The sequence below is a fragment of the Coptis chinensis genome, chromosome 3 (assembly GCF_015680905.1).
Source record: "Coptis chinensis isolate HL-2020 chromosome 3, ASM1568090v1, whole genome shotgun sequence".
Lineage (NCBI taxonomy): Eukaryota > Viridiplantae > Streptophyta > Magnoliopsida > Ranunculales > Ranunculaceae > Coptis > Coptis chinensis.
In genome coordinates, this window is record NC_141458.1 from 8,706,020 (window position 1) to 8,723,894 (window position 17,875).

Below are 17,875 nucleotides of genomic sequence, written 5' to 3' on the forward strand. Positions count from 1 at the left end.
AGATATTAATGGCCAAAATCTCCAGCAAAAAGGGCGATCGATCAACGTGATATCAGAAAACGCCGACTTAGACAAGGTTTTTGGTTTTTGTAATTGAAAAAATAACTACGTGTTAGCTTGATCCTGTCAATGGGGCAAGGCTTTATGTCCCCCTCCATGGTACGTAGTCAGCCCAGAAGAACTTGGATTCAAAGACCAAATATAAATATATAAAAAAAGTTCAATTCGTGCAAATTTTTGAACATGTATAATTTCCTTTCCACACTTCTTTTTTTACACTAACAATACAAATATTTTTTTGTGTGGGCTGCAAGTGATTCACATGAAGGTGTTCCCCGACAAAAGGGTTTGTAATGTGAATTACTATAAATATAAAAAATACTATTGATAATCATAACCGAAACCGGACGTTGGGACCTTTGGATTAAAATCTTACGAAAACGGTACTTCATTACAACTAAACAAAAACTCTTCAAACTAAGCTGCAAATACTCCGGCTACATTCTCATAAGTCCGAGGATCTTTAGAACAACACACCGCAACGGGTAACATAAACAAAACAAAGGCCATCCTCGAAAGCAAAGTACAACCCTATAACAGTTCCCAACAATCATTTGGACTTCTTTCCTTGCTTCTTCTTGATGACTTCATCAACATACATGATACCTTTTGCCTTTATAAACCTCGGGAGGTTTACAGCTGTGAAACGATAGCAACAAACTGGTGCACCCTTTGTTTGTCCGTCGGTCAAAGCAAACTATGTTGGGTTTGAAACAAAACACGCGAGCGGTGGTGGAACACTCGGTTCCACTTCATGGTTGTAACCCAATTTCAAATACAAGAAGCTGCCCTCGACTTCGGCTCGGCTTTGAATCCAACCCCAACAATCTTTAGAAAGCGAAGAATTTGGCTTTCCATCTACAACTTTTGAACAAAGACGCTTTGCAATGTGTCCGTACATGAAAAAGGGCGAAGGAAGAAAATATGTAGAAAATAAGCAAATTTAATGGTAAAACCAACTAAAAAGGAAGAATGAAAGAGTGATATAACAAAATTCTTTACTTTCTCGAAGTCAACCACTTATCTATTTTTTTTTATTTATCAACATTATTAGTAATATTACCTTAATCAGTAGAATTGGGTTTGATACCCACAAACCTCTCTCACTGAGACAGACTGGGAAATAAATGAGATTAATTAAATTTAATAAAGACAAACTATCACTCATTTATTAGGTAGACGCCTACTTGGCAAGATTAGCTACTTCACGCTTGCTTGGCAAGATCACCGCTATTAGGTAGGCCTACAACAACTAATAAAAAAAATGACATTCTTATCTACACTCTTCACTTGAGTTTCTCCACAACATTATTCACCTCTACATTTAGCGGAGGGGCAGAAAAAGGCTGCTAAAAAGCCTGCAGCTTTACTAGATTTTTTCTTTTTTCTCACTACGTTAACAAAACTCAGAGTGGCTATGCTACAATATAAAGATATACCGAAAGCTTCTAGGGAAATAAATAAACAAATTCAGACCAATCGTGACATCTAACCTAAGGAGATTCAATAACTAAAAATTTCTAAGTTTTAATCCTTGGGCACTAACTCTCAATTTTTTTTTTTTTGTTTTTGTTTCTTTTTAGAAATCTTAAGTCTCTCGAACCCTATCTCTTGAGGAGTGGACTTCTTCGTCTCGACAATGTTTATATTAATGGCAGAGAAATATTGCTTACCACAATGACACATCACATAAGCAAAATGTGAAAGGGCACCTAGCATCCAACTTCAGTGGATACATTACTAGTTGGAATCCTTAACGTTTGGCTACATAATATAATCTGATGGAAACCATCCAACTTTACCTTTGCATTCCCCTTCAGACCATCCCGATGGAGCCACCTAAAAAAGATAAAGTTTCATGACATTAAACAAGAATCCTGGACCTCAATTCACAAACACTATGCATACAAAGAGAGCACATAACAAGAGAAATGGTCACTATTAATCTCCTGGCGTTATAAACTATGATAGAAGCTATGAGTCTGACTTTCATGAATGAATATACAGACATCCAAAAGTAGAACAAACCTTATCTTTTTCTCCTGAAACTCAGTAGTAGGATTTCCATAGTGCCCATATTCCAAACTTGCATAACGTCCCATCGTTCTGGTAAAGTTCCATTGTTTTGCAAAGAAGGAACCAACAGTTCGAATACTACCCATGACATCGTTTGCAACTTGACAGGAAGAGCACAAGCCAGTAGACCACTTCGAGCGTCCAAACACTTTCATGTTTAACTGCAGCTTGTAACAGACTACTACTACTACCCCAATCTCGATAAGTTGTCAATGAGAACAACACCATCTACCTATGGAATCAGTCGACTAGGGAAAACGAAATTGTTGCAAATACTATACCTGTCTTGAAGATTTACCTTGTCAACTTGGTATACGGTATATGGCTTCGGTACATTTAAAAACAATTAACAACCAAATTGAAAAAAATAATAAATAAATAAATAAAATCAAGGTCTAAAATATAGTTAATTGATTAAAAATTATACTTGCAACTAAAAATAAAATAAAATAACAACCAAATCGAAAAAAAGTAAAAACATCGAGGTCTAAAAATAGTTAATTGATTAAATCGAAAAAAAATAAATAAAAATAAAAATTATACTTGCAACGAAAACAAACAAAAACAATTCACAACTTGTTCTTCTACTATTACCGAACCCATTTCATTAAAATCGAAAATAAAAAATTGAAAATCAACAAAATACATACCTTCTTCCAATTTGTTCTTGATTTTCTCAATTTGGAGAAAGGAGAAGGACAAATCTAGCTTTTCGGTTTGAATTTGGAGGTGTTTCGGTGTTGAATTTGGAGGTGTTGGTTTAGATTCGGATAAATTTGGAGAGAGAAGAATAGGAGAGAGAAAACCCTTCGCGTTTAGATATATTTCGGTGTTTGATTTAAACTGATCCAACCGTAGGATTGGAAACAGATCGACGGATTAGATTAACTGTGCCTAGAATGTGGCTACAGTGACTGTGCCTCTATCCCACCCCTTTAGTGTTTTACTATAGTCCCACATCAAGTACACAAGCTGAACAAAGGATATAAGGCCCATATATCTTTAATTGTTACTGAGGAGCTTAAACTAAGCTTAGAATTTGCTGACTATTCTAAGTGAGTCAAACATTTATGGTGAGTCAATAATGTGAAATTAGTTATATATATATATATAATCAAAATAAATGTGGTTCGGGTTAAATTGATTAACTGATGTAAGAAACCAAAAACCTCGATTTTTGCAAATAGAGTGTTTTATGTCGACCACTCAAACTTACGATCAAATCTAGCATAGAATTCCACTCCTAGTCTAAGTTTTCACTAAATTGAAGAGTAATGAATTGAATTATGCTACAATGGCAACTGAACTAAATAAGATGTTATTTATATACTATGATAATAGAATATTGAAATGTGAATATGGAGAAGGGATTAGGGAGATTTGAATCCACTTGATGTATTCCTAATATGTTAGTGTCGATTATTGCAATTCTAATAAATTAAGATTAAGTATTGATCCCTAATTACTCATGGCAATCTCTGCTAACTAATAATTAGTATGTGAGGAAGTCCAACTCATTCTCATGGCGAATCAACTATCCTTCTAGAGTGAAACTCTTCACAGACAATAATTCTAACTAACATATCAAGTCTTCATCAAACCCCTCTAATGGAGGTTTAGCTAGATGTCATTAGACTATCATAAACAGATATATAAGAAGAAGACATAATGAAGAATCAATAATGAACTTTTATTAATCTAATGAATGCTGAAGAACAACAATTAACTAAGGTTTAAACTAATAACTAAGTCTAAAATCTAATTATCTATCTAAGTCTAAGTATATCTAGAGTTATGTTTTAGTCCTCTTTATAAAAGAGATGCTAGGTCTATATTTTCGTGCATGGGCTTTGGAGCCATGTTTTGGGCCTTTGAATCAAGCCCAAAACCTAATTACATAGGTCCAAAAAGAGTTTCTCTGTTTGAAATTATTGCAAAAGCCTTTTTGTCTACTTCTGCTCCTCTGATTGGGTCTAGGCCTAGACCGTTAAAAAGCTCTTTCTGAGCCGGTTGTTTTAACATATAATAGGCCCAATTCCGAGGTCTAAGTCCAAAGATACGGCCTGCAGAAATTTTGTTGACTTTTTTACTCTATTTCTGTCCGCGTTGACTTTGACTTTTCAGCTTTGATCGGGCTTTAAAAAAGCTTTTTCTCCTTGAATCTTGGCCTTTAATCATAGAACTTCTTAGCAACCAACCTTTGCTCCTTTATCTCGCAAAAGTGATATGTTTCTTCACATATTTGACTCCAATGCCTGAAATACATAACTCATATTTATTATACACATAATTAGTCTAAATGTAATGATATTAAAGGGTTAAAACTACTGTTTTGGGCTCTTATCAACTTATAAAGATGTTGAGCACCATTTAGTCATGCCTTAAAGTTTTTATGTGCAGTGGTTAGTTTTTATGTGGTATGTAGCAGCCACTTGATTTCTGTTTGGCAAACGTATCAATCCAATGACACTTGGTAGTTGAGTCTAGATTGGATTTTTGCTGAAAGGATTCTATTGATTTATGACATTTACCTAGTGGTTCTTTCGGGGAATTCAACTAGTAACAGGTCTTAGTTGCTTGACTATATACCACATAAAAGTAAAATTCTAAAAACAAATAATATGTTGATTTGATTTCTAATAATTTTCTTCTGTTTCTTTTTCCCAGCTATTTGTGAAGATCAGTAGTTGCTCGTGCATTAGGCCATGCCACTTACTTAGATTCAAGCCACTATCCTCAAGATGAACCACTAGCTGGCTGACATACATGTGACTTTGGCGAGATTGTGATTGTTTTTCTTTTGAATTCAGATGTATTTTTTTATTGGATTAGAATGATTTGGAATTAGTGTTTATGAATGCTATTTTGAAATAAAGTGGGTTATTCAGTAGTTTGTGTTTGTTTAGAGTTGAAGTGCACTAGCGCAGTTTGAGTTCATTGTGGAATCTTATGGTTCTAATTTTTTTTTAAAGAAAATTAAATAATTTATCATGCTTTTAAGACAAGTGTCATGAAAAGTGTCTTCTTTTGTGATGCTTTTGAATTCAATTAACTACTGTTTTGCCAAAATAGTCACAAAATCTATGTTTTATGGTGATGGTTTTCCAATATTTGTCACCGTTTCTTGTTGGTGGATAGGCTTCTCTAGAGGAACCATTTGTTATCACTGTTTTTAACAGTGACATAAAACCTTTTTTCTTATTGTGGGTCTAGATCACCAACATCATATTCACTAAAGCAGTCGATATTGCATATATATACCACAAAAGGTATCCACTAAGTGCATATTTCATTTCAAAAGCTATGTGCGCGGGTTGGCATTAGTACTACCTTTAGTGAACTTGTAGCACCAAAAAACTTAACTTATACTATCTTGCAACCTGAAATAAGACTCTGCAAAGTTTCTATCAAACATAAAAGGTGTATAACACTTTTTTTAAAACACAAACTCAAAAGTCAAAATAATGACCAATACAATATCAACAAATACAATTTTAATTCAATGCAACAAAAAAAGTACATTTAGTTCAGGTAATGCTAGCTTTGGGAAGTATTAAATATCTTATTAGAAAGTCATGTATACGTAACAAAGTCTAATAATGTTGCTATTATGCATATGGATTAAAGGAACATCGATCAGGATAAAGATATAACTATAGACTATACCTAAACATTGATTTACTCCTTTAGAAACTCAAAAATATATACTTAATGTGGATGCTTAAGTTTGAAAAGCAGAAGGGTCACTTTCCAATGACTCAAATGCACATATATAGGCCGTGAGAATAAACTGATTCCAAATCATTGTTTTCTGTACTACTAAGTCAGTAATTTTGTGTGTGTTTATTCAAGTGAGTATTTTTCACTCTATGATTGAAGAAACACATTCGTCTCCCCATTAAAACAGAACTAATGCATTCGTATCGTCATTAAAATAGAGCACTTGATCAACTTAAAAGGCTCCCTTGGAGCATCTATGGAGCTCTTAGAATATGGAAAAACTTTGACATACCGAATGTAAATAATATTCATCTTTGTCCACTTAAAAGCGAAGCCTAAAAGTTATCCAGCTTGACTAAAAGAAGATTTGAGGTGTAGAAACGAACCGACAGACAATCATAAGTAACTATCTATAATCTATTTCCTAAAGATGTTGCGGAACTAAGACATCCTAAACCATTAGGTACTGTGGAAATCTAAACGTCTTGAGTACAACACTCCATCAAGTTCTATTTCACAGTAAGAAACTTGGTGGAACCAAAATAACAAAAAAAATATTTAGAGATGAACTGTAAAATTCTAAATATAAATAATCCCCATAAAAATATTTATCTGATGAGTATTAATCATATAATATCAATTATCTATTTAGTCCGATGAACTTTTCAACTGAGAAATTAATAAAATTGAGGAATAAAACTAATAAACATTTTCTTGAAAGCAGAAAGCACACATTTACAATGAATCAATAGTAATACATTTTTCTTATTCAAGATTAAAGAACCTTCAAAGAAATGCAACACACTTAAAGGAATTAGCGCAACAATGCTACTCTTAAGAATCGATTGATCAAAACAGCACTTACATGATCTTACAATTTCCTTTTTACAACATTCGCTTAAACGTGATTTTAGAATCAACACTACTAATATTTTAAAGATACTAAAGAACAAATTTTTGCTTCACCTCTTATATTGACTATGATAACTTGTCGACCCAATCACCAAAGCTAACGCTTCCAATGCAATTAGGAAACTGCATTCAAAATAAATATAGATGAGTGTTTGTATATTTGATAGAATCATCCTTGAATAGTTGAATGATGTAGACGAAATTGAATTATCCGTGATGAATGTCGGGTTCGCTGTCTTTGTCCTGACGTCCATTGCTCCCATCAGTTCCCCAACAACCTTGTAACCATTCTAATATGGAAGTCAAGAAAATTCCAGAAATAAGTAGTTTGAAGAGATACAAAAACAGTCAAAATAATAAGAAGACTAATAATTAATTTGCTAAGAAAAATACTTGCATGAGTTTGTGGAAAACCTTTGATGGTCAAAAACAGTAGAAATGAGGCCTTTGGGTTTAAAAACTCATCGTCTGTTTTATGAGAGAGAGAAGAAAATGGTTGCGCCTGTTCATGTCTATATGAGTCTTGGGCAAATAAGAACTGATGAAGAGCTACTCTTAATTGCAAAAAGAGAGTACTAAATTACAAATAAAGAGGGGGGTTAACGTAAGCGCATGCCTTGGTCCTTCAATAAGATTTTACCAGTCTAGTGTTTGGACGTATAAAAGAAATTTAAATTGGCACACATAAAATTTTAATTGTGTTTAAAGTTTGCAATTATTCCTTTCTAGAGAAAACAAAGAGTTTTTTCGTTTAATTTCACAATTAAGAATCCAATTAATTTTTAATCCAACTCATGGGCTGTCACAGTGGTTAAATTGGTACACGTAAAAATTTAATTGTGTTTAAAGTTTACAATTAATCATTTCTAGAGAAAACAAAGGGTTTTTTTTCTGTTTAATTTCACAATTAAGAATCTAATTAATTTCTAATCCAACTCATGGGCTATCATCGTGGTGGCACTCATCTCAACCCTTGATTTATACCCCCTTAAATTGAATCTCAGCCGTTGGTTGGCTATCAAGACGGCCCTGTTTTGTTAAGTAGACTAGTTAATGCCTGTGCCTTCGGCACGGAGTCTCTAAATATAAATATTTGAATTTTCTTAATATTTCTTATACAAAAAAATCTTAATATGTATTAACCAACTTGCGCTAAAAAAGGGTTGACATGTAGTTAATTTGATTATATAACTTGAAGTATCTATATATATTTATATTATACTGCAAAATGTCATTGTATGAACTTTGAGGTAATTGTTGCACGCATAGCAAAACATAGATGATATTCTATTTTCTTATCAGATTTTGAAATACATCCGAGCTTAAGGCCAATTTAATTCAATAAGTTATCATTAATAATCTCTAAAATATTCAAAAAGTAATATTTGGCATCAAATACTACAGTGAGGAAATTGGTATGCCGACTCAACTCTGTTGTCGCCACCTAAAATATTGTACTGTGGAGTGTGGACAACAAAGTTGTCTTATTGACCTGGTCATGTTCGATCACCATTGCACCTGTTGTTGCCAAAAATTCTGAGACCAAGATATAAATAAAAAGTCTTTTTAACAGTTAACAATCCTACCCAATATATAATGATCTCTTTGATATTTTTTAAGGTAGATTAAGACATACAGCAGGATAAAATGATATTGTTCTTTTTCAAATGTAAAAATTGCATCGATAGCACTATATCAACTCCATCTTGGTCCATTTAGTGTAGGAAGTCAGGTTTGCCTTCCCTCCATTTCGAAGTTCCATGGGCCCAATGATGCTCCCATTCTTGCACATATGTCAGCTCCATGTTGTTGATATGTTGATCTACGTAGTTGCTTTCCGATAACCCTTGTTAGCTTTGAATGCTTGGAGAGCAGCAGAAGGATGTGACTCCACTTAAATGTGATTCCACATAGCTCTAAAGCCTTACTTATATCCCTTTCACAATGGAAATTGTATATGTTACATAGCTAGTCTGTATTTCCAGTCGACCTATGTAAGCACCGGGCACACCACCTGGATAAAATGATTTGGATATTAAGACTCAAAATCAATTAAACCTCAAAATTGCTCCAATATCAATGTTACAAATATATGTTCCAACTATATTTATGCTTGCCTAAGATTGTATGATGCATGTCAAGTCTCTTGTTGCTACTGACGGACATGTATAAATTTCGGAGTATGGCCATTCACATTTGAAGCTCTTTATCTTGCGATTGGGATTTGCTTTCGTTCCTTTCTTTTGGATATGTAACCTGAAACTAATGATAACCTCCGTTTTTCACAAAGCAAACTCAAAACTATTCAATGTCATTAAAAAACCAAAACAAAAAGTCACAATGATATGTAAGCTAACACAATTAGCTAGAATATTATTTAACACTTGTTTCTTTGCGTTAGGGAAAACAAAAGTTTCCAAAGTGCAAAATGAAGTATAAACCATTGCGTTCATCCAATAAAAAAGTTCACGCAATATTTGCTCAATTGCATCATCTTCATGCACCCATCCAATTTTGTATCCCAAGTGGGTAGCCAGTGTGCAATTGTATTCTCCAAATATAACATTTCTAATTTCAATATTGAAAAAAACAAAAACTAAAGTATTCTAAAAACAACAAAACCTTCGTGCTATGGCAATAGACTAAGCAAATAAGCATTCACACTATATGGTCATTGCACTTCAATATAAACAATATGCCTTATTTTGTATCTATAACCATTTACATTGCCTTTCACTACACCATAATAGGATATTTGCAACACGCACCTTTTTTGCTTTGCAACGGTTATTTACCGTTAGTAAATTGCCAACGCTATACAAGCGTTGGAAATGTTGTAAAGCGTTACTTTATTTCATTGAATTTCCGAAATTAATTGCTAACGCTTGAAAATCGTTTGAGAAGTGTTACAAATCCAAAAAACCGAAACAACATCGAAATTTCAAAAAGAAATAAACAAAAAAAGAAATCGTGGTCGGTATATAGAAAACCTCTCATTCTCTCTCACAGCCGCTAGGTTAGGGTTTTGTTATCTTATTTGTTCCTCTTTTTCTCCTTCAACCCCTCCTCCTCTTCCCCAGAACAATCACTTCCTACCTTCTTCTTCCTTTTCTAATTACCAACAAATGGATTGGGTTGAAACCAAAGCTTTCAAAACCCGTTTTAGCTCGAGATGTTTGCTTTGAAACAACAACAACGACCCAACAAGTTTGAGGCCCATCTTCTTGTTTTTGCAGCTATTTGTGTTGGGTTTCTTGGTCTCTCTAACTTAAGAAGTATATATTTTTTTTCTGTAAATCTACTGCTGTGTGTTTGAGCTTCACGTTGCGAACTGCAAATAGTCATAATAACTTCTACTCTGTACTCATACTTTTATTGCTTTATGTAAGTAACTGTTATCTTAATGGAATTTTAATCCCTTAGTTAATGGTGAAGAATAAGAAGTTAAGGGGTTGTTTGTTTTTTTTGAATTCAGCATTCAGAGCCTCTTAAACTTAAGTTTTAAGCATTCAGAGGCTCAAAACTTGTTTGTTTTTTTTAAGTAGTTTAAGCATTAAGTGGTACTTTTAACATTCAAAGATTCAAAGACCAAAATTTCTTCGAATTTCAATTCTAATACTCGAAACAAAAAAGTCCTTTCTTGCCCTTTCTTAAGAACCCATCTACTTTCCTACCTTGACTTTTATGGTTTCAAAATAGGTTCTTCAAAATTTGATGTTGGCGTCACGGGTTTTTTCATTTTTTTTTTTTGGGTGAATGATATCCACTTTGTTAAAAATAGAATTACATATATATATTCTGAAAATAAACAAAATATGAAAATAAACCGTTAAAATATATTTGTGAAAGCATATTTTAAATATGCTTTCACAAGTTAAAATTTATTTATCATTTATCTTCTCCTCAAATATAATATATATTTTGTTTAACAAGAAACCAAGTTAGTGTTTAAAATAGATAGTATGAGTAAAATTGTCCGAATGATTTATATTCAGCCTTCAGAGCCAGGTTATTCTAACAGAAAACAAACATGTTTTTTAGAATTCAGCAATCAGCATTTAGCATTCAGAGAATGAGCCATTCAGCATTCATAGGCTCAGAAAAACAAACGACCCCTAAGTGTCTGGTATGATCTTATCTTGTGCGAAATGTTGGCATGCTGGTGCAGGTTTATTTAGAAATCCCCGATGGTGGAAACTTGGCAGAAACAATTCATTCTAAGGTGATTCTCAAGTCTTAATATGTTCAATTCCTCTATCATACTTCTGTTCGGTAAAAGGACGGTTAGCGAAAAAAAATTGTTATCGGAGGAGAGTGGATAAGAGTACTTATAAATGGCTTCTCTATTGATTCTTTGATAAAGTTAATTCCTGATTCAGATGTTTTTTCTTGGCAGGGAGTTCCTTATGTTATATATTGGAAGGATTCGTTGTCATGTTATGCAGCTTGCCATTTTCGTGAGGCATTAATGTTAGTGGGTTGAATCTTGCATTTAACTGTTATGAAAAATGCATCTTGGATGGTGGGGATAGCTAGTTAAATGTGTATCTGTTCTATGTCTAATTACTTAAAACTTGCGCCTAGGGTTGATACTTGTCACATGTTTGATCAAGACTTGTGGTAATCAATCATTTTATGAATCTTGGCTATCAAAAATAAAATGAAGTTTTGTGTTTCTTGAAGTGAATGACGGGTCCTGTCAGACTAGTCTTCAAGTTATTGTTAATTCTTCAGCATTTTGTCTATCACTCTCGTCGCGATCGGCACTTGCGTTTATGTTGAGGGTGTTTTGACGAAAACTCCTCAAGGTACTAAACAGAAAGTTGAATTAAAAGTCGACAAGCTTTTTCATGTTGGTCTCGTCGATTCGGCTACTTACCCGATTCCCAAAACCAAACTCACTCTTGAACGGCTTAGAGATTTTGTTCATATGAGGCCAAGGACTAACACCGTAATTTTTTTTTTATATACTATATCTTTGTATGATTTATATTATTTATTTATCTTGTGTTTTGGGGTTCATATTTCTGCAGGTTGCTTTCGAATCGGGGAATGCACCGCTTATGCAACTCACACTTTTTTTCAGATGCACAACTTATATGTGCACACTCCGATTATTACTACTAGTGATTGTGAGGGTGCGAGAGATGTTTCAAATTTAAAGATTATTTAGTGATGCAGATAAGGTGGACAAGGAGCTGAAACGAAACCGCCTCCATCCGAAGTCGATATAGAAGCTGCAAAAAACTTGTCTCGGAGAAAGGAGAGGAGGTCAAATCTGCTAAAGCCAAAAAGGAAGATATAACCGATTTGGTGATGAAGTTAAAGAAGGCCAAGGATGATCGACACATCGAGAAGAAAGATTTAAACTCAAACCCGCCTCCCGTGAGAAGGATGGGAAGATTGATTATACTCGTGATTTTTTCGCTTGGCAAGCATTTTTTTAATAGTGTCGGGCCACTCGAGTGTTGAGACATTTTCTTGTGCTCTTAGCAATGTTTATACATTTGGACCAACTTTTCGAAATTTGAACATTCTCACACATCAAGGCATCTCATGAGAATTTTGGATGGTAGAGCCCGAGATAGCATTTGCAGATTTAGAGGTATGAGATGTTATTTTACGTCATTTCAATTGTACCAACATAAAACTGACTCAAAGATTACACTCCAGCTTTATAAAATGTTCATGATATACAACAACACGTGCATACACACATTAGAAACACACTTTGGTTGAACCTCCAAAAATATGTTTGTATCAAACATAGTCGGACATTCATGTAGTCCACTTTGTTCACATAATCGGAATAAAATTGTCTCATGATCTCCCTTCTCCCTAGATTACCTTTTTTTTTTTTTTTTTTATCCGTAATGCGATTAGGGTGTTTTCTATGACAGGTCATATTTTGTATTTCTTTTAACTGTTTCTTTGTAGGGGATATCGTGTACATGAGTGTTTACTTGGACCTCTAACTTTAATCTCCAACTAATTTTTATATCTATTGAACTGTTTTTCAATCTTTCTTGTTTAATCTCTTGTTATTTTTATTCTCGGATCCGGGTGCACAAAGAACGTGTTTTTAGTTACGTTTGATTAAACATTGTTTCTTTGTAACCGGATACATTTTTAACAAGTTCTTCAGTTATTTGTTTATATCAAGAAGATGTCATCCAAAATTCATAGGTTAAAGTCTACTTTGAAAGTGCATTTCTAAGAGCAGTTGCAATGTGCTCTTGGCAACGAAGTGTGGCTCAGTGTGGCAGGCTTAGAGGTGTACTGTTGTGTTCTGAGTTATGGCTGATGAGAGTTGAAACATGCTCTTAAAGCTTCTTCTTAGTTGGCTGCAAAAGAAGGTCCTTACGAGACATACCAAGGGTGCCCTGTGAGCAAGGTATGTAACTAGAGGGTTGTAACTTCTTTTGTGCATTTCTGTTTCCTTTGGGAGGAAGAATACACAATCCCCTCTCATTTGAATAAGGATAAAAGATGTGGCTTGAGTTGTCTGTTAATAAATCATTCGTTGTGCATGTAATAAGGATTTTATAATTTTTGGACTATAGGGGATTCTTCAACCAGACATGTGGGGTGTAGTACCATCAGATAGGTGGGATTGGTCTCTCAAGTCACCGACGCAAAGAATGGAGGGAGAAATTCTCTTCTTGTAGCTCCTATGTCGATCGCTTCAACTAGCCAAATACTTGGCAACAATGAGTGCTTTGAGCCGTATACCTCTAATATATATATACAGTAGAGTTTTAAGGTAAACTATTATCATTGTTATGATAATAATATATATTTTTTGTATGATTATTTTTAAGATTTCAAAAAGTTATGTACTATGCAACCTTATCCCCATTTTTTATTTATTACGCCGTGAATTTGTTATGGTGAACAAAGACCTTCATGACTTAGTTGAGATGGGTCTGTGGTCTCCTGCTCTGAAAAACAAGATAATTTATGAAAATGGATCGGTTCTTACAGTCGTAGAGATTCCCGATGACTTGAAAGCCATTTCTGTGTATAATGGAGAAGTTCACATTATTTTATGATGGTGGAAAAATGAAGAAAGAACTTTTGCCCAAGAGTTGTATACTTGTTCAGTGATGAATTTTTCTAGTTTATATTATTTATCTTTCATTTCATGAAGACAAAGTGCGAACAAAAATACGGTTCAGTTATAAATATTTTTAGAATTAGTTAGGTTTTGATTATATATGAGTTATCATTTGTCGTAAGATCAATTGAATATATTGTTACTCATTTCCTAATTAGAGAAAAGATGTAATTTTTTATTCTTTTATAATCAGAAGTGTTTCAAGTTCAATTTGTTTAATTGCTTATTATTATTATTTTTTAATATATTTTTGCTGGAAAATGATTTGTTCAGGTTCATGAAAAGGAAAAATGGTTAAGTTCATATATTTGTTTCTATATGTAACCTGTCATTTGTGCTGGTTATGGGTGTATGGGGCAGGAAAAAAAATATATTTTTTTTTATCCTATCAACACATTAGTAACGGTTGTAAACCGTTGCAAAGCAAAATTAAGTATTAAAGCATCTATTAATAATCGTTACAAATCAAACTACGCAACGCTTTTTAACCGTTAGTAATTGTTACTTTGCAACGGTTAATAACCGTTGGAAAATTTGGTTTGCAACGCTTTGTAAACGTTAGTAATTGTGACTCTGCAACGGTTATTAACCGTTGGAAAATTTGATTTGCAACGCTTTTTAACCGTTGCAAATATTTCCAACGCTTTACCCACGCCCGATTTGCAACGCTTAAAAAGCGTTGCGAAAATTATTCGCAACGCCTTTTTGCCGTTGCAAATAGCCTGTTATGGTGTAGTGTTTGGTATTTAATGTAGGAACAACAACCCATGGCACAACGAATTTGATATGAAATTCATATACCAAAGTTAAATGATAGTGGAAGTTCATACGAAGAAGAGTTAAAGACAGTGTACCTGAGATCAATTCGATTAACATACGCATAAGTAAAAAAGTATGTGAGCAATACTTGGTTTCTCCTCCATTAATTGTACAAACGACTCTTTGTTATATGGGCTTGTGGAATTTCTAGTGATCTAGCCATATATCATTGTTGCTCTTTGAACTTCAATATGGAAAGAAGCCACATTCTTCACTTCTCACACATTGAATCTAAGAAAAAATGGAGAAGAAATATCAATGTACCAAGAGTTATTTTTGGATATTCTCAAATCTCAACTTTCAACCTTCCATACCCCTTAAAACCAATCATGAGTAACAAACTATGTCGTCAGATATCTTGATTTCCAAAGAAGTTCAAGTTCTATATACCAAGGATGAGAAAAAGAATAAGTTTGTTTTCTACCTACTAAAAAATATGGCAGTAGCATGTTTAGCGTGGAATCACTTTCTAGAATATAAGAAAATAAAAGAAATTTGTAAAAACTGCAATCGTGCACCCTGGTATATATTACTAGACATAGAACTTGAAAAAGTTAAGAGTTTCGAAAACAGCATTTTACACAAAGTTGCAAAAGTATAGTAACAACCAACAAAACAAACAATATTACCACACCCAATTCATATCAAAAGCGGTTATAAGAGTGCTTACCTTTGTATATCATTTTTTTATTTTAAAACATAGAGACTTTCATTAAGATGAAGCAAACAGAGAATACAACTCAGTCTGGACTTGATTAAAACAACCTTGGACAAAAGAAGGCACTAAGTTATTACAACCCGAGTGTGGATTAACTTTTGTTTCTTCAGCCAGGAGATGCGCCGGTTAGAGAAGCTACCTAGGACAAAAGACAACCTTTACAAACTCTAAAGAATGTGTAAGAGATATAGTCTCTTACAAAAGACTCTGAAGGCACCGGGGAAGATCAAAGTTGACACCATTGATAGCATTCACCAGGTTATGGTAGTCGGAACAAACGATCAACTTTGATATACCCATGAGCAGAACCTAATCAAGCCCTTGCTTTAGGGCGAGCAGTTCGGCTTCTTCGGCTGAACTTGCATTTAATTGCCTGCTTCCTGCAAAAACGATTTTGTTGTGCCAAGGATTAATAGTAAACCCAAGACCAGCAGTAGCACTAGTATGGTCGTAGCCACAATCAGTACATAACAAGAAGAGATCCTTCACAAGAGATTGAGGTATTAAGTATTTGATGGGAGGAGGAGGCTTAACAGGAATTATGGATTTCAAAGCTTGCTGTAGAATCTAGGAAAAGTCTAAAAGGGCATAAGTGGGGTTAAAAGTGAGATTGTTCCGGTCAAACCAAATGAAGTATGCAACATTGGCAAACATGGTGAGGAAAGCAGCAAGAGTATCATCCTTAGTCACACAATTACTAATAATCAGATGAATGATATCTTTTACACACGTATTAGCATTCCAAGAATGAAAACATATGGATAAAGGGGAAGCAAACCAAACTTTACTAATATGAGGACAAGTAAATAAAGCATGCTCAATAGTTTCCACACAAAGATTACACCGAGGGCATGCATCAGACGGACAACTATGTCTATCAAAAAGAATTTTCCTAGTAGGTAAAATCTTATGCATAATTTTCCACAAAAAAATTTTAATATGTAGAGGTGAATGAATATGCCAAATCAAGGTCCAAACACTTTTCAAATAACCAAGAGAATTACCCATAGGATTGACAAATGATAAAGCATTCAAAAGAAACCATTTATAGGCAGACTTGACACTAAAAATACCATTTTTTTCAAGAGACCAAAAAAGTTTTTGAGCAGAGTTACCATGGATCTTATTCTCTTATTCTTTAAGATCTCAGCTTTAACGTCGGGTAGAAAAAGCAAATCAAGTTTAGCAACATTCCAACAAAGACAGTCGTGGTCAATAAGCTCAGACACATAGGATAGGTTATCATGGGCCGGTCAAGGCCCAACAGGTTTTTTATATTGCAAAGTAGGAATCCATTTGTCTTCCCATATATGAACATCTAGGCCACTAGAGATAGACCAACAAGGAATAAGAGCTATAACATTTTTAATCTTAATCACATTCTTCCACCATTTGGATCACCTTTTTTAGCTGTTGCTTTGAGGAAAGGTACATCATTAAAATATTTGGCTTTAAGCATTTGAACCCAAAAAAGGTTAGGTTCAGTGAGGAGTTTCCAGCAGAGCTTCGAGATGAGAGCCTGATTTTGAGAGTAAGAGTGTTTAAAACCATAACCACCATCACTCTTTTTAACACAACATTGTTTCCAGTTTAACATATTGATCTTATTTTGAACATCCTCATTAACACCCCACCAATAATTAGCATAGAGCATATCAAGATCATTACAAAAAGCTTTAGACAGTAAGTTAGTTTGCATAGTGTATATCGGCATAGCAGTAACAACACTTTTAATTAAAGTACCTCTTCCGCAAAAGAGATGAACTTATTTTTCCAAGAGATAATCTTAGACGAGACACTTTGAAAATCTTATTAGTGTTAACATAGTTAGGTTTATCAAGGTTAAACTCAATACCAAGGTATATATTGTTAGAGTTAGACAAAGGGACTTTAAGAATTCTGGAAAGGAGTTTCTTGTGTCTGTGATGACTATTTTGACTAAAAAGAATCGAAGATTTGTTAAAATTAATTTGTTGATCAGATAACATACAATACTTACTCATGCAATTAAGAATATTATGAGCTTCAGAGATATTAGCTCTAGTAAAAATAAAGCAATCATCTGCAAGCATAAGATGAGTAATGGGAGCAGAATTCCTAGCAATGCGTATACCATGAACTAGATTAGTAGACTGCAGCTCAGTAATGTGCCGAGAAAAAAATTCAGAACATAATATAAAAAGAAAAGGGGATAAGGGGTCGCCTTGGCGAAGACCCCTAGAAGCATTAAACTTACCATTAAGGAGAACCATTTAAGTTAACAGAAAAGGAAGTAGTAGTAATACAAGTAGTTATCCAATCAATCCACTTTTGACAAAAGCCAAACTGCTGTAACATTTTGAAAAGGAAAGACCATTCAATTTGATCAAAGGCTTTATGCATGTCTAATTTAATAGCCATGCAACCTTGCACACCAGTTTTCTTTTTGAGTTTGTGAAGAATCTCTTGAGGAA

The 17,875-nt window shown here is 34.0% G+C and overlaps 2 long non-coding RNA genes and 1 pseudogene across 2 annotated transcripts; 2 read left to right on the forward strand and 1 right to left on the reverse strand.

Annotated features, from left to right (window-relative positions):
• Positions 1-1,329: 1,329 nt before the first annotated feature.
• Positions 1,330-3,064, reverse strand: LOC147507745 (uncharacterized). Its single transcript, XR_015216225.1, has 3 exons — positions 2,787-3,064; positions 2,089-2,461; positions 1,330-1,899 (listed from the first exon to the last, which is right to left on the reverse strand). It is a non-coding gene; the product is annotated as an uncharacterized LOC147507745 (long non-coding RNA).
• A 6,929-nt stretch (positions 3,065-9,993) lies between these two features.
• On the forward strand, positions 9,994-11,246 carry LOC147507746 (uncharacterized). The gene is made up of 3 exons (XR_015216226.1): positions 9,994-10,152; positions 10,937-10,990; positions 11,165-11,246. It is a non-coding gene; the product is annotated as an uncharacterized LOC147507746 (long non-coding RNA).
• Positions 11,247-11,308: 62 nt separating this feature from the next.
• On the forward strand, positions 11,309-12,379 carry LOC147507747 (asparagine--tRNA ligase, cytoplasmic 3 pseudogene; annotated as a pseudogene).
• The last annotated feature ends 5,496 nt before the right edge of the window (positions 12,380-17,875 follow it).